Source organism: Lissotriton helveticus, chromosome 1_1 (genome assembly GCF_964261635.1).
Source record: "Lissotriton helveticus chromosome 1_1, aLisHel1.1, whole genome shotgun sequence".
NCBI lineage: Eukaryota > Metazoa > Chordata > Amphibia > Caudata > Salamandridae > Lissotriton > Lissotriton helveticus.
Window position 1 is genome coordinate 1,184,564,944 of NC_136057.1, and position 24,985 is coordinate 1,184,589,928.

The window sequence follows — 24,985 nt, forward strand, 5'->3', positions numbered from 1 at the left end:
ACAGACAGGACATCAAAGGTATGTTGAACTTAACAACCTTCTCCACAACCATCAGTTAGAATCATGGCATTCGAGGGACATCACAAGCATGATGGAGCTCCTTCTGTCCCTGGAGCAGGACGATAATACTACCCTGATACGCATTGACTTGTGCTTACCACGCTGTTAACCACAGAATCCAGGTGGAAAGTATCTAACAATGAGGGAGGAGGTGAATATTTAGGCTTGTCAAGCAATGAGATCACTCTTTCCTCACTAATCTCAGCCAAAATAACATCAGGATTGGATTATTTGAATTGCACACATGCCATGTTGCCTTGCGTTCCTTAAGAGTCCTCCCTCTCGAGCCACCTATGCAATATCTTCAGGCACCCCCTTAACTCCAGTCCTTCAAGGGTACCAAGGGAACTTCCAAATGAATGCTAACCAAAATAAAATCTAGTTTCAGCTGGAAAGTGTGTAAAAATTATGCCAAAACCGTAATCGTAGTGATCAGAAACAGTGAACCCAAATCTCCACCTCTAAACTGGTTGATGACATCTCTCATGCTTGCACTCCTCGACTAGTGCAATATCATCTAAAAACTCATTAAAAGTCTTCAAAGACTTCAGAACCAGGCAGGCAGAATGTGCTTTAACATTTGTAGTGGGACCCACCTCCTATAATTCAATATCAAGAATACATTTAAGGTCATATGCACCACCCAAAAAGCATACTGTGACAAAGATTCTACTTTCCTGTAGAAAATGGCACCTTACTAAGCTGAGTCCCAGCTAGAGTTCTCCATCCAACATGAGCCAATTGGATCAAACAATGAGCATTCAAGACGGATGAAACCCAGAAGCAGATCACTGGGCATACAAAGACCTAGACTCGGGAACACCCTCAGGCCAAACCTTGGATTTAAACCAAATACATGAAGTAAACCAAATGTTTCAGAAGAAAACTATTCAAACTTGCATTTAATTGAACTCAACTCGGGACAGGAGACATGATTGATGAACTTCAGGCACAGTACTCAGGCTCCCGATATCTTGGTTGGCAGCGTTCGTTACTCTGCGCAGGAGGACAGGAAGATTTCTCCATTTGAGATGTATCAGGATCTCTTTTGGATATAATATAAAGGACACACAGTGAAGACTATCTGTATGGTGCAGATTCCTGTATCTTTATTTGTTTCTCCTGTTGATTACTACTTTTAAATTCGTCGCAATCAAACTATAACTATGACTTGCAGTGGCCATGTATTCTGCAGGACTATCATACCTAGATATAGTTTCCCCACTACAATTCCGTCTTCGGACCTCTGTTCTTCGAAATTTACGGTATTATGACACAGGCTGGGTGCTGTTGAGCCTGAAGAATTTGCCTGCACATAAGATAATTGAATGCCGCCCATGTACAGATACTATAGAGATCCTGGATTTTACAATAGAGAATAGGATTTGGATGATCACGTCCAAGGCCATAACTTTGGGTCCATTCAAAAAGTCCAAATATATTTGCCCTGACGAAGTTCCTTTCATAGGAACGAAACGCGTTGGCTGTTGTCCAGTGTTTTATATGAAGATCAATAAAGAACTTTTGAAATTAAGTGACCGGTCTGTGACTCCATCCCTGGTGCTGCCTCGACTTATGTGTTGAATTTTGTCTCTGGATTTCCAGTGGGACCAAGCTGCAGCTGGTCCCGTGGTTGGCTGGCATAGGACTCAATAATTTATGGGACTATATGATTGATGTGCTCAGCTTAAAGTCGGCTGTAGGTTCATTTGTTGTAACAGTACTCACCCAATGACTGGACTCTGAAATCCCTTCCCTTTGCCTACTGTAGTTCTTTTCTTTCCTATGAAAGTGCTCTGCGATAACAGAAATACTTGACAAATAAATAAATAAATATGAAATTAAGTAGCCAATTTTCACAAATTTATTTATATTTTAATGAACTGTAGCACCCAAGCTGTGCTTCAATTTCCCTTCATACTATTTGTTTTCAAGGACTGAGGATCCGGAGAAATAAAATATTCAATACTGTAGTTTGTCACTGGAAGACAACTTATATTACAATTGGTGAGATAAAAAGAACCCTTTGGATCAAAGAAAGACAGTGGAAGCAGCATTTGAATGCAAATGTGGTGCAGGTTGTTTCGGAGACTTGATTTCTCATTTAGCTTTTTTTTTAATAGGAGCTTAGATGTGCATGTTGGTATATCGATGTTGCTATTTAAGTTATACTACCTGGAAATCAATGAATCACATATGACAAAATAATGGTAAATCAAGGATAATGCCAGAGAATTTGGATTCATAACTTTGAGGAGCTGAAACACAGGCACACAGGGAAGAGGCTGGCGGCCAAGATGGCAGTTGCAAAATTCTGAGCTCCCCGTCGGCCCCCATCCTCATCCCCAGTGTCCTCACTGCATCCTCTGCACCGTGGGCCTTCATTCTTGGTGAGCTGTTCAAGATCCACTTGGGACTCCTGTGCCTTTGGCCTGTGGGTCCTCTTGAGGGTCTTCTACTGCTTATGTGGGCTCTGCTTGCTCTGGGCCTGCTCCGACTCTCCTGTTGTTGGTGAGTCCCTTGAACCTTGCTGGTCCCAACGTTGTTCCTTCTTCGTTCTCCACACCAGTTGATGCTACCAAGGCTTGTTGGTGCTCCCGCCGGACACCAAACACCTAGTCTCCGACATCCAATGTGCGACAGCTCATGCACGGCTCCTGGTCGTCCTCAGCGTTGTCTGGTCCTCAGAGCTGCAGCAACAAGGTCACCATCGACTCTTCTGAACCATCGGTGGCCATTATGTCTTTGTACCTCCTGGTCAGGTCCGAGTGGCATAGACTCTGTCGCCTCTGCTTGAAGGTTCTTCACTTCCAGAATCCACTCTTGGATTCCCTTAGACGTCTTCTTGAACTTCTCCAGATGCATTTTCTTCTAAGTCTTCCATTGTTTCTACGGAGGTTTCCGATGTATATCTTCACCCCATGCACCTGGCTTCCCTGGAGTAGGTTACCAAGCTACCGGGGCATCCATGGTGCGGTGGCTCTCCAACCTTCCATCCTCCAAGAGAATTTTCAGGGTCCTCTGGGAAGGGTCCTTTTTCTGCAAAACGGCAACTTCTCCATTGACTTCCATTAGGCACTTGGCTGTTCACACTCTGCATACAGCCTTCATGGCATTCCTGGGTATTTACCTTGTGTTCCCGGGTACTCTGGGTCTTCTGGTCCAAGTCCTTTGCAGTTCACACTCCACTTTCTTAGTATATGGTTTGGTCTACCCCTGGACACCACTGTATTTTGTGCTACTTACCTAATTGCAATTGAAGTATTCTTGTGTATTGTGTTGATATCTTCGGGTAGGAGATATACCAATTTGTTAGTGAGTGTTGTGTAATAAATAGAAGTATTTTTATATAAACACTGAGTGGTTCTTTTTCATTTAATTTACACTATTAATTAAATTGATGAAACACACTGCTTAACACTCCTTCAAGATGAGCCTGAAGGTTGCTCTCCATAGCTACCATGCTAAGTACTTTCTATGATTATCAAAGACCACTAAAATCACCATAACAGTTGCCTGGATTAGGTCAAGATGCATCACTTAAATAAGTGTGCACCATATACTAAACCAGCCTCTTACACAGGTATTTCTGTCTGGCTCCAAGTGTGGACTTTTTTTCCTGTATAAGCTCCACTTATTGTGTTTCTTCTCAGCTTTGGATACTACTAAATAACACCAGACTAAAATTATTGTTTCAGCTTGTGGACTGCTTCCAGATTACATCATCCTAGAACTGACAAACTCCCTCTGGTCCTAGGTTGTTACAGTGACCAAGCCTACCCTGGCTCCTGAGTGCTGATACTTGTACACAGTTGGGGTAGCTTTCAATAAAATGGTAGGGTGCTTTCTGTTCTGGGTTCTGTCTCTATGGAAGAATATGGAACAAGGTAAATCCTGTCTTCCTGGCAATCAGCGACTTTAGGAATAGATTGGCTGCCTGAACCTTGAGCATTGAAAGATAGATCTGCAGCTAAAGCCCTGATACTGGAAGATCTCTGTAGCACAATGAATAGCTGATATACAGGGTGTGATTGGCCATAAGTAAAGAAGGAGATTTCCAGGAAAGGTTCTAAAATGTGGGATGAAAGTTGGTACAACTGAAGAATAATGCGCCAAGGTACTGGGGATGAGTTGAATAAAAATGCATACTGTTGCCTCATCTTAACAATATAGGCTTGTGGGTGGATATGTACTTGTCCAGAGGGCCAAATCTGCTTGCTCTGTATAATATGAGCTGGGTTCTATTACATTTTTGGGATGGTTCACTGACAGAATATTGACCCTCAAATTACGACATACAAAAATATTGTGACCAAAATATTGAGGTAAAAAATATCTTCATCCTATACTTATGATAGTAAGCACCAAAAATATTGGGGGCTGTATTAAATATTGTTTTTAAATGTATATAAAATAAAATAATAAATAGTAAATATTAAATAGTAATATAAATAAAATACATGTAATATATATTTTAACAAATATAACAAATAAACCTAACTTAAAAAAATGTAAACACACATATATAATAATTAATATATATATATTTACATAAATCTACTTAAAAAACAAAACATATCATTTTAATTTATAATATTTACATTTTTTAATCCTAAAAATATAACAAGTAAATATATACACACCAATAACTTAAAACCTTTAAAAAACAAACCGTTCTAATTAAATTAATAATGTGCACTTAAAAATCTTACAATTTCTTAAAATAATTGTACATATTAAAATAATTAATAATTAAAAAATACTATACCTTTAAATAAACAAAAACATAAAATGTAAATTATAGCAATATGAAATAAATGATAAAATATGAAATGTAATACATGTACTATTCCCACTACCATTTATACAAAACTATGCAAACTATTATAGTAAATATATTTAAAAAAACGTACTACTCCCCCTCCATAGCACACAATGCAAAAATAATAAAACTGGGTAAAATGTACAAATCTCATCCAGTAAATACAACAGTAGTTAAAGTGTTTGATTATGAATAGGCAATATTTACTATAACCATTCCAGCCAGTACAACAGTAGGGAAAGTGTTGGAGTATGGAGGGGTAAAATTTACTATTCGCACTCAAGTGAGTGCAACAGTAGGGAAAGTGTTGGATTGCAGAGGGCCAACATTTACTATTCCTACTCCAGGCAGTACAACAGGAAGGGAAGTGTCGATCACGTAGGTTAAAACTTACTATCCCAACTCCAATAAATGCAACAGTAAGGAAAATGTTGGATAGCGGAGGGGTAAAAATTACTATTCCCTCTCTAATAAATGCAACAGTAGGGAAAGTGTTGGATAGTGGAGGGGTAACATTTACTATTCCCACTGCAGTCAGTACAACAGTAGGGAAAGTTTTAAATTGCGGAGGGGTAAAATTTACTATTCCCACTCCAGTCAGTACAATATTAAAAACAAACACAACATCTTGAGCAAAATAAAGTAATGTCAAAAACAATAAAAAAATATTTTGTAAAAACAATACAAGTATATTTAATATTAAAAAATTGCAAAAAATAAAAACATATTACAATACTAAATACATATCACAAATACCTACAAAAATATTATAAATACAATACAACAATGTTACATATAGTTTTATTTAGAAACTATTTATTAACAAAAAAATATTTGTTACATACATTTAATTGACTAACTTCTCATCCTATAACCCCACAAAACTCACAACTTGCACCTTACACTTAACTTTAAAAACATTATTTACAATTATTGATATTTATCAACAAACCAATTATCATTAATTAAATATTAATTATTAACTAAATATAATTAATGAACTTCCCACAATATACCCCTACAAAACACACACACTCATAAAATGTCACAAAAATGTATTTACACAAGTAATATAATTAATTATCAAATTATTGATTAATATTAATTAAAAATATAATTTTGACTTACTTAAAATTAATTTACTTCCATCCCATACTCCTACAAAACCTACATCTAAAATCAAAAAAAAAAAAAACTTATTGCACAATTTACAAAATTAGTTAACAAATATTATTTATTACAGACTAAGGGCCTCATTACGAAGTTTGTCGGAATCCGTGTTGAAACCCAAGTTTCCGACGGACTCGGAAACATTTCCGACTGACTAATTACGATGCAATGTAACCATTCGGTCTTTCCGACTCGGTTCCGATTGGCATTCGGAGAATCCGAGTCAGTCGAAGCTGAATCATACAAGTCTATGGACTGCGTTTCCAACCGACGTATTACGATGTTGGATTCGGACAACCTTTCCGACTCGGTTTGTCCAACACGGAACGGCTGTTGGAAACCGACTTTGGGGGCCTGTGCTCATAGCAGGCTCCCTTCACCCGGAGGCCTCCGGTTGGGGCCCGTGTGGGTACCCATGGGACCCCTCTTTAAAACCATGCACAGTGTGGCAGGCACCAAGGGGTGCCCACCACAGGGTGCAAGGTTCTTCGCCACTACCTCTTTCTTCAATGTTTTTTGGAAAACAGGCTCCCCAATGGGAGTCCAACCAAACAGTGTTCAGAAACATGGTAATCGCTAAACCTGAGTTGGTCAGAAACGATTCCGACAAGGAGTCGGTCGGGATGCTTTCCGACCGACATTGTCATGAGGCTCTAAATATTAATTCAATTAAATTAACTTCCCACCCTTTACCCTTATAAATCCCTAAACACACATAAAATTAAACTCTTCACCCTTTACCCCTACAAACCCCACTACTCGTACCTAAAAAATAATTAAATAAATAACATAATTAATTATCAATTAATTAATATTACTTAACAACTAATTAATAATTACTTAATTATAAGTTACTTCTCACCCTTTACTGTTATCATCAAAACAACAAAGGAGCTTGGGTCCAAAAATGTACATATGCAAAATATCATGAATGTGCAGTTAATATGTGATGCAGCCCTACTGTTCACACTTGACAGAGGACATGGTTTCTGGGTACACTAGCACATCCATATCTGCTAGTGGATTGGATGCCGGTAATTCCCTATTCCATGACTTTCCATACTCCACGCTGGCATCCCTTAGGGGCATTCTACATGCAGCAGCCCATCTCATCCAGTGCCTGAAGATATATGATCACATCAAGCACACATCCTGATGGTGCTCTATTAGGCTCCCCTTGCCGTACCGCACCATCTGTAAGGCGGCTGCATAATTTGCAAAGTCATCACCACTAGCACCCATGCTTAGCTTCCAGACAAGCTCAACATCTCTGGTGGTTCTTGGCATGCCCGCAACCAGGACACAATCAGGCAGACTAAAAAGTGCTATTCCAATTAAGAAGGTCTAAACATGCCGTTCTTTTTAATCTGAGGTGGACACTGTGGAAATTAAAGTACGTATGACAAAAAGGGAGCCACAACTCATTTTAGCTTAGAAAGGTTTTTCCTTTGCACCTTACGGGGTCCAGATGGCTGATGGATGATATGATCATCTACACCTTATCTTTCTTCGCCTTTTTTCACACAATTTCAAGACTTGGGCAAAAAATCTCACTTTCCCCTGTTCTTGTCATGAAAGTTGCAGATGATGACAACGTGTGCAAACTGGTGAGTACAAACCAGTAGCTCTATGGGTGGTGCTTACATGAGGTACTTTCTGACTTCCCACACCTTTTTCTTTCTTTTTAATTGATGTGATCATGTGTGTGGTTGGTTGACAAACTTAACATTTTTAGCAAAGAACACTTGGACGTGGGCTGGATTGATAAACAAGCTCAGCCTAACCTAGAAGTATACAAGTATCTCCCAGTTTTTTGTTGATATAACATTTAAAGGTTGAAGTGTACTATATAACCAGGTCATTGGTGTGTAGACTAAAATGTGCAGAAAAGAAACCAAGATAGCAAGCATTTTTCATCTATGTACCCAGGATCTAGAGCAACATCTACATATCCCTCAAGACCGTTCCAATGCTACTCCAATTTAGGAAATAGTTGAAAACTCACCTCTTTAACCCCTTGCGTGCTCAGGACAGGAACCGCCCTGAGCCACAGTGCTCCACATCTGCAGCTAGGCACTTTGCAAAAAACAGGATCAGTTTTCACTGTACAAATGTGGTGTGTCCATGTAGCGTTTTGGCCTGCTTCTGTTATATAGCTCCTATATATCCTTATAAAGTGTTAAGTTAGCATAGGTACATTTGAGGTTTAAACGCCATTTTTTCCTTTCTTGCAACTTCTGCACACGACCCTAAATTGTTGACTTAGCTTTCAACCTAGTGGTTTGCCGTGGTGTATGTGAGAATAATATGTTATTGCTCTGATATCAGCTTTGTTTAATAAACCATGTCTGCACGGAGAGTGCTGAAGTTTCAGGAGCAACACGATATGGAATTGTTATGAGGTCTGATCTCCACGCCTTCATAGTCATAACACAAGTGCAGCCTTTGCCAACTTGGGCTTGAGGCGGGATTGATATTGCTTTGCACGAGAGTTGTTAAAGGACTTGATGCGGTGCACATGAAGAGAGAGCTGGTGTATGCTGATGTGATTCCTTCATGCTAGGACACTAAGGTATGGGCCCGCCCTAAAACAACCCAAAGAGACCTTCTTAGCTAATAATATAATATATGTGTTAGGGAGGGTGAGATATAAGTGTTGTTAACTCTTATTCATTACAGCATGTTAACATGCTGTCACCATTCGCTTTTTATGTCTTAGTAACTATGCTGATAATTTTGATACTGATAATAAGTATACTTGTATTATCTAAGATACTGCGCCTGAGAAGACGGCATTAGTAAATAAACATTTTAAATGCACATGTGTCTTCTTTACTCCATGTTCTGGTTTGTAATGATAATATAACAAAAGAGTGTTCATGAGTTCCACGTACCCTGAGGTACTGTAAGTTCATGTTCTGGTTTGTCTAAACATTGGGTGTTCAGATATGTCCAATGAGACACTGTAGCTAGCTCGGTAAGGGGTGAGTTGGTTGCTAAGGTAAGTTTTGGGACACCCTAATTTGCCGAGGTTCCACTCCTCTGTGCACAGTTCTGTGTGAGAACAGAAACCCTGCGACATGGCGCCCAACGGTTTCGGTGGTCTTATATCATGACACTCGAGTAGTATATCGTTCGAACCTTAACCCCTTCACATCCGTTTCCGGAAAACGGGGTGTCGGTGAAGCCTACCTATTTTTTGAGATAGGTCTTTTTCAAGCTTGATTCTTTCTAAAACGGTTTCTTTGAATTACTACCCAGTTGTGCTACAAGGTATTCTTTGTGTTTTCTTGTTTCCAGTGTAGTCATGGCGGCGGTGGCCATTGCGCAACATAGTCGCGTGGCGGTGCGCAACCATCTTCAGACGTACCAGGTACCGGTGGATGGGATGGCTGTGGTTTTAGTGGTGTGTGCAGATCCGGCGTTCCCTTACGAGTTGTTTTACTCTTGGGTTACGTTTCCGGCAGTGGACGCAACTTCTGGGTTGTTCCACTCCTACACCGCCTCAGCTGTCCCGGCTGAATATACACCGTACAGGGCACTGGAAATACCTATTGATCATTGGCAGCATCGCGTTTGGTTTGATGGCGCCCTCCCCCACTCTTTGTCCGCTGCGAGGTTAGGTCCACTCTCGATTCCAGGTACTAACTGGCCTGCGTTGGGTGGTTTTACCCCGCACCCGAATCACGGTGCTTGTACCCTTCAGGAAATTCGAAGGTTACATGTTGTGTCTATTTCCGTGATTCGTGCACTAGTGCAATACATTGGTCGTCATCTCCCGGGTGGTCCCCCGGGGGGTCCGGCCGCTCAAACGGAACGTGGTGGTTTACGGCTTAATCCAGTTATGGTAAATTCTGTTTTTGGTCAACGCCCTAATAATAAAGATGATTTTCCTTTTTGGCTGGCCGAGAAATTTGACCAACTGGAGGCCGTGTTTCCCAATTCTTCTCCTGCTGACAAACATAGAATGTTGACGATTACTTTACCTAAGGATATCACTCCCGAACTCGTTGACTGTGAAAGCTGGGTGTCACCTTTCGGTCACAAGAAGGGAAGGAGCCAAGACTAGAGGGCGACTGCTTATCTAGTTTATTTTGGTTTACAGACTGTAGTACAACAAAACAAAGTCTTTCTGTCAGACACGGGGTCGGAGGTAGGTTTGTAATCCTCTGGACACTTCCTGGGTCGGGGTCCGGGACACTCCAGCACATGGAAGAAAAGAAACGAATGTGGCTTTTAGTGGGTTGTTTCGTTTACTATAAACTCATGGAAAGAGGGAGGGTGTGAGGGATAAAGCAAAAACCACCACCACATTCAGTGAGCTATACACGGCTTTGCTAAACGAGGTGCCCCGGTGTTTCCACGGTCCCTTAACCGGTCCCTCCCTTCTTGAAGTTTAACAAAGAACCCAAACGAGCACGCACCTGGGAGAGCCACGCGTCCTCCTTTGCGTGGCTGGGCGAAACGCAGTGTCGTTGGCCACCTGGCTTTACAGCTGCCGCCGTCCGCTCCTCTTCCGTTATCGGTCCGGCACCTTCTCTGCTCCTGGTGTCGTCCACTTCCAAGGAATCCGTCCCCACGGTGCTTTTCGTCCTCCCGCTCGCGTGGTTCTCCTGGCGTCTCACTTCTTCCTCCCACGACGGACACACAGCGTCTTCCGGGTCTCTCCTCATATGGTGAGACGCCACTCCTGATAGGTCCGAAAAGTCAGGTGGTTCCGATGCGAAGCCTCCATCACGTACACAAAGGCCATCCTTAAAGGGCCCGTAGTAATCCGCCTGTTGAGGAGACGGACATTCAGTTAGCCCTGTCGGGGCTGAGCACGGGACCCCCTGACAAATCCCTCCCCTAGACTTTTCCCGTTCGGGGGAAAGTGGATAACGGGACAAGTAGTCAGCATTTGTTTGAGCCGTACCCTGACGGTGACAGACCACAAAGTCGTACGGCTGTAAGGACAGAAACCAACGGAGTATACGCTCATTGCGTCCCTTGTTCCGCTGGAGCCACTGCAAAGGGGCATGGTCAGAGTACAGTGTAAAACGCCTACCATCCAGATAATAATGCAGCCTCTCTATGCTCCATTTCACCGCAAGGCACTCTTTTTCTATGGTAGGATAGACAGTCTCTCTGGGGAAAAGTTTTCTGCTCAAGTACAGAATAGGACGTTCCTTCCCCTCTTGATCCAATTGAGACAGAACAGCCCCCAGACCCACCCCGGAGGCATCTGTTTGCAAATAGAAAGGTTTGCCAAAGTCAGGTGTAATCAGGACGGGAGAGGAGGAGAGAACATCTTTCAGTGCCTGAAAGGCGGACTGTGCTTGGGCAGAGGGTCGCTTGAACTGAACAGAAGAGGCTGTTTTCTTTAACATATCCGTCAAAGGGGCTGAGAGCGTGGCAAAGTGTGGTATAAACCGTCGGTAGTAACCAACCAAACCAAGAAAGGCCCGGAGATCCCTCCTATGTTTAGGAAACTCCTGTTGTTGTATAGCCTTCACTTTTTCTTGTTGAGGAAACAACTGACCGTTACCCAGCATGTAGCCCAGGTACTTCACTTGAGAGAAGGCAAACCGGGATTTCTTTGCATTTATGTGTAGGCCTGCCTTTTCCAAAGCCGTAAGGATTTGATTTAAGTGAATTAGATGGGTCTGCCAATCTGGACTATGGATGACAATGTCGTCTATGTAGGCCGCCGCAAAGTGTCTATAAAGGGCCAACACAGTGTCCATAAGACGTTGGAAGGTAGCAGGGGCCCCATGAAGTCCAAAGGGCAGGACAGTGAAATGAAAGAGACCATCAGGGGTGGTGAACGCTGTCTTTTCCTGATCTTTGGGGGAAAGAGGCACCTGCCAATATCCTTTGGTGAGGTCAATAGTTGTTATGTATTGAGCCTCCCCAAGGCGTTCTATCAGCTCATCTACCCTGGGTAACGGATACCCGTCTTGTTTTGACACTTTGTTTACTGCTCTGAAGTCAATGCAAAACCTCTTACTCCCGTCAGGTTTTGGCACCAATACCACTGGGGAAGACCAATTGCTTTTGGAGGGGACTATAATCCCTGCTTCTAACATTTTCTGTACCTCCTCTTTTATCACTGATCTTCGCGCTTCGGGGACCCTATATGGTTTCTGTTTTACAACTACCCCCTGAGCTGTCGGGATATGGTGTTCAGCCAAGGTAGTTCGACCTGGCTGGTCCGAGAATATAGCCTGGTGGGTTAGCATTATCGCCTTCAGTTCACACCTCTTAGGATCTGTAAGGTCGTCATTCACAACAACATGCTCGATGGTATGAGCAGGTGGTGTTGCTAGTGACACCGAGACATGAGGCCTCGGAGGGGTACCCAACCACTTCTTCAGTATATTGATGTGGTAAATCTGTGTTCGGGAGGGAGATAGTTTCAGTGCATACGTGGTCCTACCTATTTTCCTGACGACCTGGAAAGGTCCTTGCCACTCCTTCCGAAGCTTGTGAGTAGAAGTTGGAAGAAGAATCAGAGCCCAATCACCTATGTCCAACTCTCTCCACTTCTTGCCTTTATCATAAAAGGTCTTTTGTCTGTTTTGAGCTTTCTCTAGGGTTTCATAGGACAGGGTCCTTAGCTTGTGTAACCGGGATTTCAGCTGCTGGGAATAGTCTAACAATTCTTCCGCATCTTTTGAGCTTGTCTTTTCCCAACTATCCCTGGTTATTTCTAACAAGGTACGGGGTTTCCTGCCAAACAGCAACTCAAAGGGGGAAGACCCTAAACTGGATTGGAACTGGCTTCTTAACACATAAAGTGCCAACGGAAGCAGTTGATCCCACTGTTTACCATCTCCTGTCAATAGTTTCTTCAGAGTGGTTTTGATCAACCCGTTGTAACGTTCAACCAGACCATCGGTTTGTGGATGGTACACAGAGGTACGCAGATGTTTCACATTGAGGAGCTTACATACTTGTTGCATGAGGCGAGACACGAACGGTGTCCCTTGGTCGGTTATGAGATCTTTAGGGAATCCCATCCGTGCAAACAACTCAACCAGTTTTTGGGAGATGGCACTAGTGGTAGCTGCTCGTAATGGGAACGCCTCTGGATAACGTGTCGCATAGTCAACTGTTACCATAACGTATTGGTAGCCCCTATGTGATTTCGGTAAAGGGCCTATGATGTCTACCCCTATCCTTTCAAAAGGTTTCCCTATTATTGGTAGTGGAACAAGGGGAACCTTAGGTGGGATGTAAGGATTCCTCTTCTGACAAATCTGGCACTCCTGGCAGTACTTCTTCACTTGTGCATACACCCCGGGCCAATAGAAATGCTCAATGATGGAATTAGTGGTCTTTTCTGCACCAGAATGACCGGCTAACAGATGTGCATGAGCATAAAACATAACTTGCTCACGGAACAGGGTAGGAACTAGTAGCTGTGGAGTGGCCTGGTTCTGCCCTACTCTGTACAGAAGACCGTTTTGTTCAATGAAACAGGGATAAGTAGGGGGATTCTGATTCTTACTATCCTGTGCTTTTTGCCAGGCAGAGGACAATGAGGCATCATTGAGTTGCGCTGCTCTAAAGTTGGTATTGGTGGACCAAGGTTCTTCCGCTAATAGACCCTCTCTGACCCCGCCTCTCCCTTGTTTTTCTCACGCTTCTGCCATCAGGGTAGAAAACCACTTATTGTCTGTACCTATAATGAGTGGTTCTGGTAGATTAGGAAGGACTCCTACCTCACACTGTACTTGGGTTCCTTTTTCTGTTGTTATCGTGACCCTGGCTAGGGAGTAAGTACGTATGTCCCCGTGTACACATTTTATCCGTACACTACGGTCTAAGAGTGAAGAGGAACTATTCAGGGCGTTTTCCTGGATCACCGAATGGCGACAACCAGAGTCCAACAGGGCACGGGTTTTCTTACCGTCTACCAAGACACTTACATAATAGGCTGGACCAGTCTCTTGTGCATATAAGAGGGCACGCGGAGCATACCCCACCTCCATGGGCTCTTCCTCCTTCTCTTTCTTTTTACGGCAGTACTTGGCAATATGTCCCCACTCGCCGCATTCATAACATTGAGGACTTGTAAATACTGGTGGCTCTGGCTTCAATGGTTTTGGTTTTATCGGAGGTGGATCGTTTGGAGGTTTGAAGGGTTTCTTCTCAGTTTTCGTAAAGTTTTTGTTCACAACAGGTTTTTCAGATTCTCGGAAGACAGGCCTGGTTTGGGCTCTTGCGTAGGAATTTGCCATTTCAATGGCATGTTCTAAGGACAACCCTGCGTGCTGTCGGAGCCACCTTTGGGTGCCATAGGGTAAGGCCTCAAGAAATTGTTCCAAATAGATTTTATTCATAACATTATCTATATTCCCCTCTTGTGGTTTTAACCACCTATCTGCTGCATCTTTCAGCTTATAGAAGAGAGTTTTTGGAGCATCGGTTGGGGTTCCCCTCTCCTGTCGGAATTGTAAACGATGAGTCTCATCATCGACTCCCAGTCTATCAAGGATTATTTGTTTCACGTGTCCATATGTTGCAGTACCGTCCTTATTGGCCAACTGATAGGCTGCCTGGGCTTCTCCGGTAAGGAGAGGTGCTAGATAAAAGGGCCATCTCTCACCCGGCCAGGAACTAGCGCGGGCTGCCCTTTCGAAATTTAGGAAGAAAGAAATAGGGTCATCTCCGGGAACATATTTTTGGAGCGGCACTACTGCCCCGGGTGGGTGTGCGGCTCTACTTTGACCCAAAACAGCCAACAGCTGCGTTTGTCCCTCTGAAAGTTTCGTAAGGTGATCAGCCTGTGTCTGTATGGACGCAGTGAACGTAGCTCTATCACTGTCCGCTTGTTCGTTAGAACGGTTCATTGCCCACTCTAGCTTGGACTGGCCTTCGCTCAATTGATTCAGTAAGGTCTCCATCTTGTTTACTTCAGATGGAATGTCTCCTGGCTGGCTCGCCACTTGTCACCTTTCGGTCACAAGAAGGGAAGGAGCCAAGACTAGAGGGCGACTGCTTATCTAGTTTATTTTGGTTTACAGACTGTAGTACAACAAAACAAAGTCTTTCTGTCAGACACGGGGTCGGAGGTAGGTTTGTAATCCTCTGGACACTTCCTGGGTCGGGGTCCGGGACACTCCAGCACATGGAAGAAAAGAAACGAATGTGGCTTTTAGTGGGTTGTTTCGTTTACTATAAACTCATGGAAAGAGGGAGGGTGTGAGGGATAAAGCAAAAACCGAAAAAACAAAATGAAGGAGTACCACCAGTGAGAATTCACAAGTCACTGTGTCGGTGGATGGTTTTCACAAAGTAGAGGAAAACTCTTTTTCTTAAAAACCCCTCACTCATCACCTAGTGATGACATGCTTCATCATCGGGGTCCACCCTAATGACCTAGCGTCATCAGGGTGTGCTTCAACACCTGATTGCAGTGGAGCAGGTTGTGAGTGGTGGTGCGTGAAAAATGAAAAAAATCAGTGAGTTAAAAATTGTCCTGGTTTGAACTTGTAAAATAAAGATTTTTTATTGGCAAGCAACTGGACAATATTAAAATCGTGGCGAGATAAAATAGGGCAACAATGAGCCCGTGTATCTCTATAAATAATAGGGTCTATGTGTTAGGTCTACATGTTTCAACCTTAATGGTTAAGGTTAACCAGGTTTTCGTCAGGACCATACAACCAAGTGGTGGACGGTCTGCGTCCCCTAAAAGACGCACCCAATCCTACCACATGGGACCACTGGATGGCGAAAATGCGCCCGTGGTGTAAGCTCGCTCCACACTGGGTGAGCTAAAAAATCAAAAAAACCTGTAAAAGAAAATACCGACATTTGTCAAAGTATTGAACATATTTACAAGCCTGTAACGTAGTGCAGTGCTTCAACGTTGTGTCAGCATGCTGTCACACCCAGTTACATGGTGAATTCAGTGGTAGCATCATACGTCTAGCGTTACCAGTGTTGGGCTCTACTCCAGCATACTTCTAGAGGAGGGAAGTGCAGGTGCGAAATGTGGGACAGTGTAGATTACCCACAACTTGCACACAGAGGGAATATCGTAATTTTCTCTATTCACAACTCACACGCAGTTCATAAAATGGTCACCGCGTGTTACTTCCTCGCATACCGACTAGTTGGTGCGAGACTATATCCAATTCGATCGTGCATGCATTGTCAAAGAGAAACTGTACAACACAAAATAAGACAAACTCAACATAGACACAAGACAGACAGAAAGTATATATAACCAAGGCTCACTCTCAATGGAGTGTTCAAGGACTTCATGGGACGGGGGAGGTTACCCTCTTTAAAACGTATTCTGAAAGAGAGTGATATTATTAAGAGGTAGATAAATGCGGGTAAGAAATATCATCCAACTCGTGTCCTGGGCGCGTTCGTTTTTGGCGCTAGTTGAAAAAAGACACGCCCGCAGGAAAAAGGGTACTTTTACTCACAGTTAGTTGCCGAGGTATTCAGTTTGTAACCTACTGCCTGCACCGCCCCGCTAGTACTGGGCTGGGTGAAGGCGCGAGTGAAATAGAGTGTGGGCGCTTCCGTGATGGGCGTGGTTAAGCCGCGATCACGTGCGCGGAAGGCCGACAGGAATACTAGGACGGTGGCCGCATAGCCTCAATTGGTTACAGTTAAGGCGAGGGATCGAATCTCGTGCTGGGTAGTTGGGGTTAATCCCAGGCTAGGAGGTACAATATTCCAAAATTATTAAATATTCAAAAGACCATCAGGAGTATTTCAGTAATTGTGTACAAAGACCTGAATGGCTGGTGAAATATTGGTAATAGCATCGTAGATAGCCATATTAAAGGGGGGGTTCTGAGATAGAACTGGGGTGTATATTACCAGAAGACCCCAACAAAAGACCAATGTTATGATTTAGGCGTGGTCATACTAACCAGAACGGACCATGACTAGTTAAAATTACAAGAGTGCTTCGGTCATGTTTGTAGACAACTCATTAGATGGTTAGGAGTAGGCTGAATATTGCTTAAAGGGTAGTGGGTAGGCTTAAAGTATTGAGGCCCAAGGGACATTATCATTAAGGCCCGTGATATGAGTGGAAAGTCGGTACACCCAACGTTGTTCTTTCTCATGTAGGATCTTTTGGGAGTTGGGTCCGTTTGGAATCTGCTCAATGACAGTCCATCTCATGTCATTCGGAGTGTGATTCGCATCCAGGAAATGGTCCGTCAACTTGGTGGCGTTTTTTCTGCAGCGTATTGTGCTACGATGCTCACAAATACGTTGTTTGACCTTTCTGGTCGTCATACCAACGTAGTTTTTTCCGCAGATGCATGTGATCATGTACACAACGTTGGTGCTGTTGCAATTCGTGTGTTTACGCTGTTCCCACACTCTGCCTTCTTCAAGATTCAGTGTTTTCGTGTTCTCTGTCAGATGGCATACACTGCAATCCCCACATTTGTAGTGCCCAATAATTGGTGGCAAGTTCCACATTTCAGTAATGCTAGGGTTAGAGTTGATCGTTGCATTCTTTGGCCTTGTGTTGACAAGGCTGTCTTTTAAACTTGGTGCTTTTTTATAAGAAAAAAGTGGTTTGTCCCATTTCAGCGCGCCTGTGTTGAGGATTTGCCAATGTTTTTTGATGCTCTTACTCACATTGTTTGAAACGGAATTGTACGTTGTAACACATGTGAGGGGAATAGAATCATTCCGGGACATGTTTTCTTCAAGTAGAGAATCACGAGGTTGATTCCTTGCTCTTTTTTGGCACTTCTCAATTATTCTGTTTGGATACCCTCGTTGTTTCAGTTTGCACGTGAGGTCTTTAGCTTGAAGTTTATAATCTGATAGTTTGCTGCAATTCCGCCGTAGTCTCAGATATTGGCCATATGGCAGGTTTTCTCTGAGCGGACGGGGATGGAAACTCTCGTACCTCAGTAGATTGTTCTTGGCAGTGGGCTTAAAATGTGTTTTGGTTGTTAATTCCTGCCCCTCTTTCTTAATTTCTATGTCCAGAAAGATCATCTGTCGTTTGTCAAACGTGTGAGTAAACTTGAGGTGTGGATCTCGAGTATTAATCCAGATAGTAAAGTCTCTGAGTGTTTCTTCAGGTCCTTGCCAGATTACCATGACGTCGTCGATATAACGACGCCAAAACTTGATGTGATCTCTGTAGGGGTTCTCTTGTGTAAGGATGTGCCTTTCTTCAAAGTTATGGACATATAGCCCGGCTATACTAGGAGCAAAGACACTGCCCATAGATGTACCACCGATTTGGAGGTACAGGGAGCCTTCGTACTCAAAATAGTTCCTTTTGAGTGCGAGCATGGCACACTGTAAGATAAACGCTTTTGGTGTCTGGTGTTCCCAACTGTTATTTTCCAGAACGCTTTTAAGAACATCCAGGGTGGCATCTTGAGGAATACTCGTATAAAGGCTCTCAATGTCAAAACTGAGTAGGATGGTTTCATCGTCTACTTGTACATTGTTCAGGAGTGTCAGCAGGTTTTTTGTATCTCTGAGGTACGTTGGAGTAGTTTGTACGATCGGTTTCAGAAAAAAATCGCAAAACCTAGAGAGCGGTTCCAAGAGTGAACCGATCCCTGACACGATCGGTCTTCCTGGCGGGGGGATTTTTCCTTTGTGCATCTTTGGCAAAGTATAGAAATACGGGATTTTCCCTTCCGTTTTACAGAGGTAATCCGCTTCCTGTTTAGAGATTGCACCAGAGGCCTCAGTTGTCTCAACAAGTTCCAAAATTTCTGCTCTCAATTCCTCAGTCGGATCTCTTGATAGGGGTTGGTAGCTCTTGATGTCACTGAGTAGCCTCCTGCATTCAGTGTCATAATCACTCTTATTCATGACAACAAGGCCACCGCCCTTGTCAGCTGGTTTTATTATGACTGAGGCGTCATTCTTCAATTGCAAAATTGCTTCGCATTCTGCCCTGCTATTGTTTTCAAATTGTCTGGGTTCCCTCATTTCTTCAATGTCTTTGAACACGGCCTGTTCAAATGTGTGGATTTCCACAGGGATAGTGTGTGGAGGTGGTGTGAACTTTGACTTAATTTTGAGGCCTGTTTCGTTAGGTGTTTCGTCATTTTCACTGCTTGGGTGTTTTTCAAAGAATGCTTTGAGTTTCAATTTCCGAAAGAAATTGGCCAATTCGCAATGTAGTTTGAATTTGTCCAAATGTCTCGTGGGTACAAAGCCCAGGCCCTTGTTCAGCACTTTAGTTTCAGTTGTAGTGAGACTCCTTGAGGAAAGGTTGGTGACTAGTTCGTCTTGTTGCTTGGTCCTGGTTTGCTCGCTCCTGCTCTGCTCCTCGTATTGTTGCCCACTGGGTCCTCGTCTTCCCACTGTACATTGTTTCCGGTTCTCTTCCGACCTCTGCCGCGCCTGCCTCTGTTCTGAAAAGGAGGGCGGTACTGGCTGGGTGGAAAGAAGTGCGGTTGGAATGGTGGTTGCCATCCATACATGGGGAATGATTGATCTGGCATGAATGGTGTCGGGAAAGGAGGTTGGTTGTATTGTGGCCATTGATAATGTCCTCTAAATCCTCCTCTTTGTCTTTGTCTTTGGTTTCCATTCCCTGAACTACCACTATTGCTGGAGCTGTTGGACGTGTTGCTGGATGCATCAGAGTCTTGATCTGGTCCTGTGGAAGCTTTGTAGTCAGCATCAGAATAGGGATAGGCCTTTACAAAGGAAAAGCGTTTAAGATCCTTCTGGAACTTCTGTACCTTTTGTTGGGTAAGGTTGTCCCTATATTCATTCATCTCTTTGTTGAGATCATCTAGTTTCTTTTTATATCCCGTGATGCTAGCTTTTATCTGTGCTTCAGTCACCTGTATTTCGATCTGGATTTTTTCAGAGAGGCGTAGGGCAGTCTTGAGGATCAGCATGATCCAATCATGGGTACAATGCCATGCTATACGTGCCCAGTCTCTTCGGAATTCATGATCGTCCAGAAAGATACGAGGGGCATTAGATACTAGTAAGCCTTTAGGTGCCATTTGGTTTGTCACATATTCCTTTAATATAGTGCCGTGTAGAATGGTTCTTATTCTGTTCTTTTTCATTTCCGTCAATTTGTCCCAGTCTGATGTCTGGGATATTGTACTGCTTATGTTTGCATCCGCAAACGCCGCAAGATTGCCCATGATAGAGTCGATTTCATCAGTCGAGAATGTTAAGCCTTGAGTGTCTGCCATGGTCAATAGTTGTGTCGCCTTCTCCGTATAGACAGTAAAGAAGACAGTGCTGCTATTTAATAACTCTCACAGCTGTGCGCTGCCAAGATATACAGAAACAATGGAGAGAGCAAGGGTTATGTTCACCAGAGTGAACGGGGAGTACTCCTGTACCCCTGGATACAATAGTAGAAAAAACAAAATGAAGGAGTACCACCAGTGAGAATTCACAAGTCACTGTGTCGGTGGATGGTTTTCACAAAGTAGAGGAAAACTCTTTTTCTTAAAAACCCCTCACTCATCACCTAGTGATGACATGCTTCATCATCGGGGTCCACCCTAATGACCTAGCGTCATCAGGGTGTGCTTCAACACCTGATTGCAGTGGAGCAGGTTGTGAGTGGTGGTGCGTGAAAAATGAAAAAAATCAGTGAGTTAAAAATTGTCCTGGTTTGAACTTGTAAAATAAAGATTTTTTATTGGCAAGCAACTGGACAATATTAAAATCGTGGCGAGATAAAATAGGGCAACAATGAGCCCGTGTATCTCTATAAATAATAGGGTCTATGTGTTAGGTCTACATGTTTCAACCTTAATGGTTAAGGTTAACCAGGTTTTCGTCAGGACCATACAACCAAGTGGTGGACGGTCTGCGTCCCCTAAAAGACGCACCCAATCCTACCACATGGGACCACTGGATGGCGAAAATGCGCCCGTGGTGTAAGCTCGCTCCACACTGGGTGAGCTAAAAAATCAAAAAAACCTGTAAAAGAAAATACCGACATTTGTCAAAGTATTGAACATATTTACAAGCCTGTAACGTAGTGCAGTGCTTCAACGTTGTGTCAGCATGCTGTCACACCCAGTTACATGGTGAATTCAGTGGTAGCATCATACGTCTAGCGTTACCAGTGTTGGGCTCTACTCCAGCATACTTCTAGAGGAGGGAAGTGCAGGTGCGAAATGTGGGACAGTGTAGATTACCCACAACTTGCACACAGAGGGAATATCGTAATTTTCTCTATTCACAACTCACACGCAGTTCATAAAATGGTCACCGCGTGTTACTTCCTCGCATACCGACTAGTTGGTGCGAGACTATATCCAATTCGATCGTGCATGCATTGTCAAAGAGAAACTGTACAACACAAAATAAGTCAAACTCAACATAGACACAAGACAGACAGAAAGTATATATAACCAAGGCTCACTCTCAATGGAGTGTTCAAGGACTTCATGGGACGGGGGAGGTTACCCTCTTTAAAACGTATTCTGAAAGAGAGTGATATTATTAAGAGGTAGATAAATGCGGGTAAGAAATATCATCCAACTCGTGTCCTGGGCGCGTTCGTTTTTGGCGCTAGTTGAAAAAAGACACGCCCGCAGGAAAAAGGGTACTTTTACTCACAGTTAGTTGCCGAGGTATTCAGTTTGTAACCTACTGCCTGCACCGCCCCGCTAGTACTGGGCTGGGTGAAGGCGCGAGTGAAATAGAGTGTGGGCGCTTCCGTGATGGGCGTGGTTAAGCCGCGATCACGTGCGCGGAAGGCCGACAGGAATACTAGGACGGTGGCCGCATAGCCTCAATTGGTTACAGTTAAGGCGAGGGATCGAATCTCGTGCTGGGTAGTTGGGGTTAATCCCAGGCTAGGAGGTACAATATTCCAAAATTATTAAATATTCAAAAGACCATCAGGAGTATTTCAGTAATTGTGTACAAAGACCTGAATGGCTGGTGAAATATTGGTAATAGCATCGTAGATAGCCATATTAAAGGGGGGGTTCTGAGATAGAACTGGGGTGTATATTACCAGAAGACCCCAACAAAAGACCAATGTTATGATTTAGGCGTGGTCATACTAACCAGAACGGACCATGACTAGTTAAAATTACAAGAGTGCTTCGGTCATGTTTGTAGACAACTCATTAGATGGTTAGGAGTAGGCTGAATATTGCTTAAAGGGTAGTGGGTAGGCTTAAAGTATTGAGGCCCAAGGGACATTATCATTAAGGCCCGTGATATGAGTGGAAAGTCGGTACACCCAACGTTGTTCTTTCTCATGTAGGATCTTTTGGGAGTTGGGTCCGTTTGGAATCTGCTCAATGACAGTCCATCTCATGTCATTCGGAGTGTGATTCGCATCCAGGAAATGGTCCGTCAACTTGGTGGCGTTTTTTCTGCAGCGTATTGTGCTACGATGCTCACAAATACGTTGTTTGACCTTTCTGGTCGTCATACCAACGTAGTTTTTTCCGCAGATGCATGTGATCATGTACACAACGTTGGTGCTGTTGCAATTCGTGTGTTTACGCTGTTCCCACACTCTGCCTTCTTCAAGATTCAGTGTTTTCGTGTTCTCTGTCAGATGGCATACACTGCAATCCCCACATTTGTAGTGCCCAATAATTGGTGGCAAGTTCCACATTTCAGTAATGCTAGGGTTAGAGTTGATCGTTGCATTCTTTGGCCTTGTGTTGACAAGGCTGTCTTTTAAACTTGGTGCTTTTTTATAAGAAAAAAGTGGTTTGTCCCATTTCAGCGCGCCTGTGTTGAGGATTTGCCAATGTTTTTTGATGCTCTTACTCACATTGTTTGAAACGGAATTGTACGTTGTAACACATGTGAGGGGAATAGAATCATTCCGGGACATGTTTTCTTCAAGTAGAGAATCACGAGGTTGATTCCTTGCTCTTTTTTGGCACTTCTCAATTATTCTGTTTGGATACCCTCGTTGTTTCAGTTTGCACGTGAGGTCTTTAGCTTGAAGTTTATAATCTGATAGTTTGCTGCAATTCCGCCGTAGTCTCAGATATTGGCCATATGGCAGGTTTTCTCTGAGCGGACGGGGATGGAAACTCTCGTACCTCAGTAGATTGTTCTTGGCAGTGGGCTTAAAATGTGTTTTGGTTGTTAATTCCTGCCCCTCTTTCTTAATTTCTATGTCCAGAAAGATCATCTGTCGTTTGTCAAACGTGTGAGTAAACTTGAGGTGTGGATCTCGAGTATTAATCCAGATAGTAAAGTCTCTGAGTGTTTCTTCAGGTCCTTGCCAGATTACCATGACGTCGTCGATATAACGACGCCAAAACTTGATGTGATCTCTGTAGGGGTTCTCTTGTGTAAGGATGTGCCTTTCTTCAAAGTTATGGACATATAGCCCGGCTATACTAGGAGCAAAGACACTGCCCATAGATGTACCACCGATTTGGAGGTACAGGGAGCCTTCGTACTCAAAATAGTTCCTTTTGAGTGCGAGCATGGCACACTGTAAGATAAACGCTTTTGGTGTCTGGTGTTCCCAACTGTTATTTTCCAGAACGCTTTTAAGAACATCCAGGGTGGCATCTTGAGGAATACTCGTATAAAGGCTCTCAATGTCAAAACTGAGTAGGATGGTTTCATCGTCTACTTGTACATTGTTCAGGAGTGTCAGCAGGTTTTTTGTATCTCTGAGGTACGTTGGAGTAGTTTGTACGATCGGTTTCAGAAAAAAATCGCAAAACCTAGAGAGCGGTTCCAAGAGTGAACCGATCCCTGACACGATCGGTCTTCCTGGCGGGGGGATTTTTCCTTTGTGCATCTTTGGCAAAGTATAGAAATACGGGATTTTCCCTTCCGTTTTACAGAGGTAATCCGCTTCCTGTTTAGAGATTGCACCAGAGGCCTCAGTTGTCTCAACAAGTTCCAAAATTTCTGCTCTCCTGATGGTCTTTTGAATATTTAATAATTTTGGAATATTGTACCTCCTAGCCTGGGATTAACCCCAACTACCCAGCACGAGATTCGATCCCTCGCCTTAACTGTAACCAATTGAGGCTATGCGGCCACCGTCCTAGTATTCCTGTCGGCCTTCCGCGCACGTGATCGCGGCTTAACCACGCCCATCACGGAAGCGCCCACACTCTATTTCACTCGCGCCTTCACCCAGCCCAGTACTAGCGGGGCGGTGCAGGCAGTAGGTTACAAACTGAATACCTCGGCAACTAACTGTGAGTAAAAGTACCCTTTTTCCTGCGGGCGTGTCTTTTTTCAACTAGCGCCAAAAACGAACGCGCCCAGGACACGAGTTGGATGATATTTCTTACCCGCATTTATCTACCTCTTAATAATATCACTCTCTTTCAGAATACGTTTTAAAGAGGGTAACCTCCCCCGTCCCATGAAGTCCTTGAACACTCCATTGAGAGTGAGCCTTGGTTATATATACTTTCTGTCTGTCTTGTGTCTATGTTGAGTTTGTCTTATTTTGTGTTGTACAGTTTCTCTTTGACAATGCATGCACGATCGAATTGGATATAGTCTCGCACCAACTAGTCGGTATGCGAGGAAGTAACACGCGGTGACCATTTTATGAACTGCGTGTGAGTTGTGAATAGAGAAAATTACGATATTCCCTCTGTGTGCAAGTTGTGGGTAATCTACACTGTCCCACATTTCGCACCTGCACTTCCCTCCTCTAGAAGTATGCTGGAGTAGAGCCCAACACTGGTAACGCTAGACGTATGATGCTACCACTGAATTCACCATGTAACTGGGTGTGACAGCATGCTGACACAACGTTGAAGCCCTGCACTACGTTACAGGCTTGTAAATATGTTCAATACTTTGACAAATGTCGGTATTTTCTTTTACAGGTTTTTTTGATTTTTTAGCTCACCCAGTGTGGAGCGAGCTTACACCACGGGCGCATTTTCGCCATCCAGTGGTCCCATGTGGTAGGATTGGGTGCGTCTTTTAGGGGACGCAGACCGTCCACCACTTGGTTGTATGGTCCTGACGAAAACCTGG

The 24,985-nt window shown here is 43.5% G+C and overlaps 1 protein-coding gene and 1 long non-coding RNA gene across 3 annotated transcripts in view; one reads left to right on the plus strand and one right to left on the minus strand.

Annotated features, from left to right (window-relative positions):
- Nucleotides 1–24,985, minus strand: part of FBXL13 (F-box and leucine rich repeat protein 13) — a 1,354,404-nt gene that overhangs the window by 190,284 nt on the left and 1,139,135 nt on the right. The window lies entirely within an intron of this gene.
- The window catches only part of LOC144822187 (uncharacterized), a 534,981-nt gene that overhangs the window by 190,146 nt on the left and 319,850 nt on the right, over nucleotides 1–24,985 (plus strand). Inside the window, exon 3 of one of the 2 annotated variants that reach the window (XR_013608576.1) lies at nucleotides 3,759–3,892. The exons of the other annotated variant lie outside the window; for it this stretch is intronic. This is a non-coding gene — a long non-coding RNA (uncharacterized LOC144822187). Of the gene's footprint in view, nucleotides 1–3,758; nucleotides 3,893–24,985 lie in introns of those variants that run through there. 2 annotated transcript variants of the gene reach the window in all.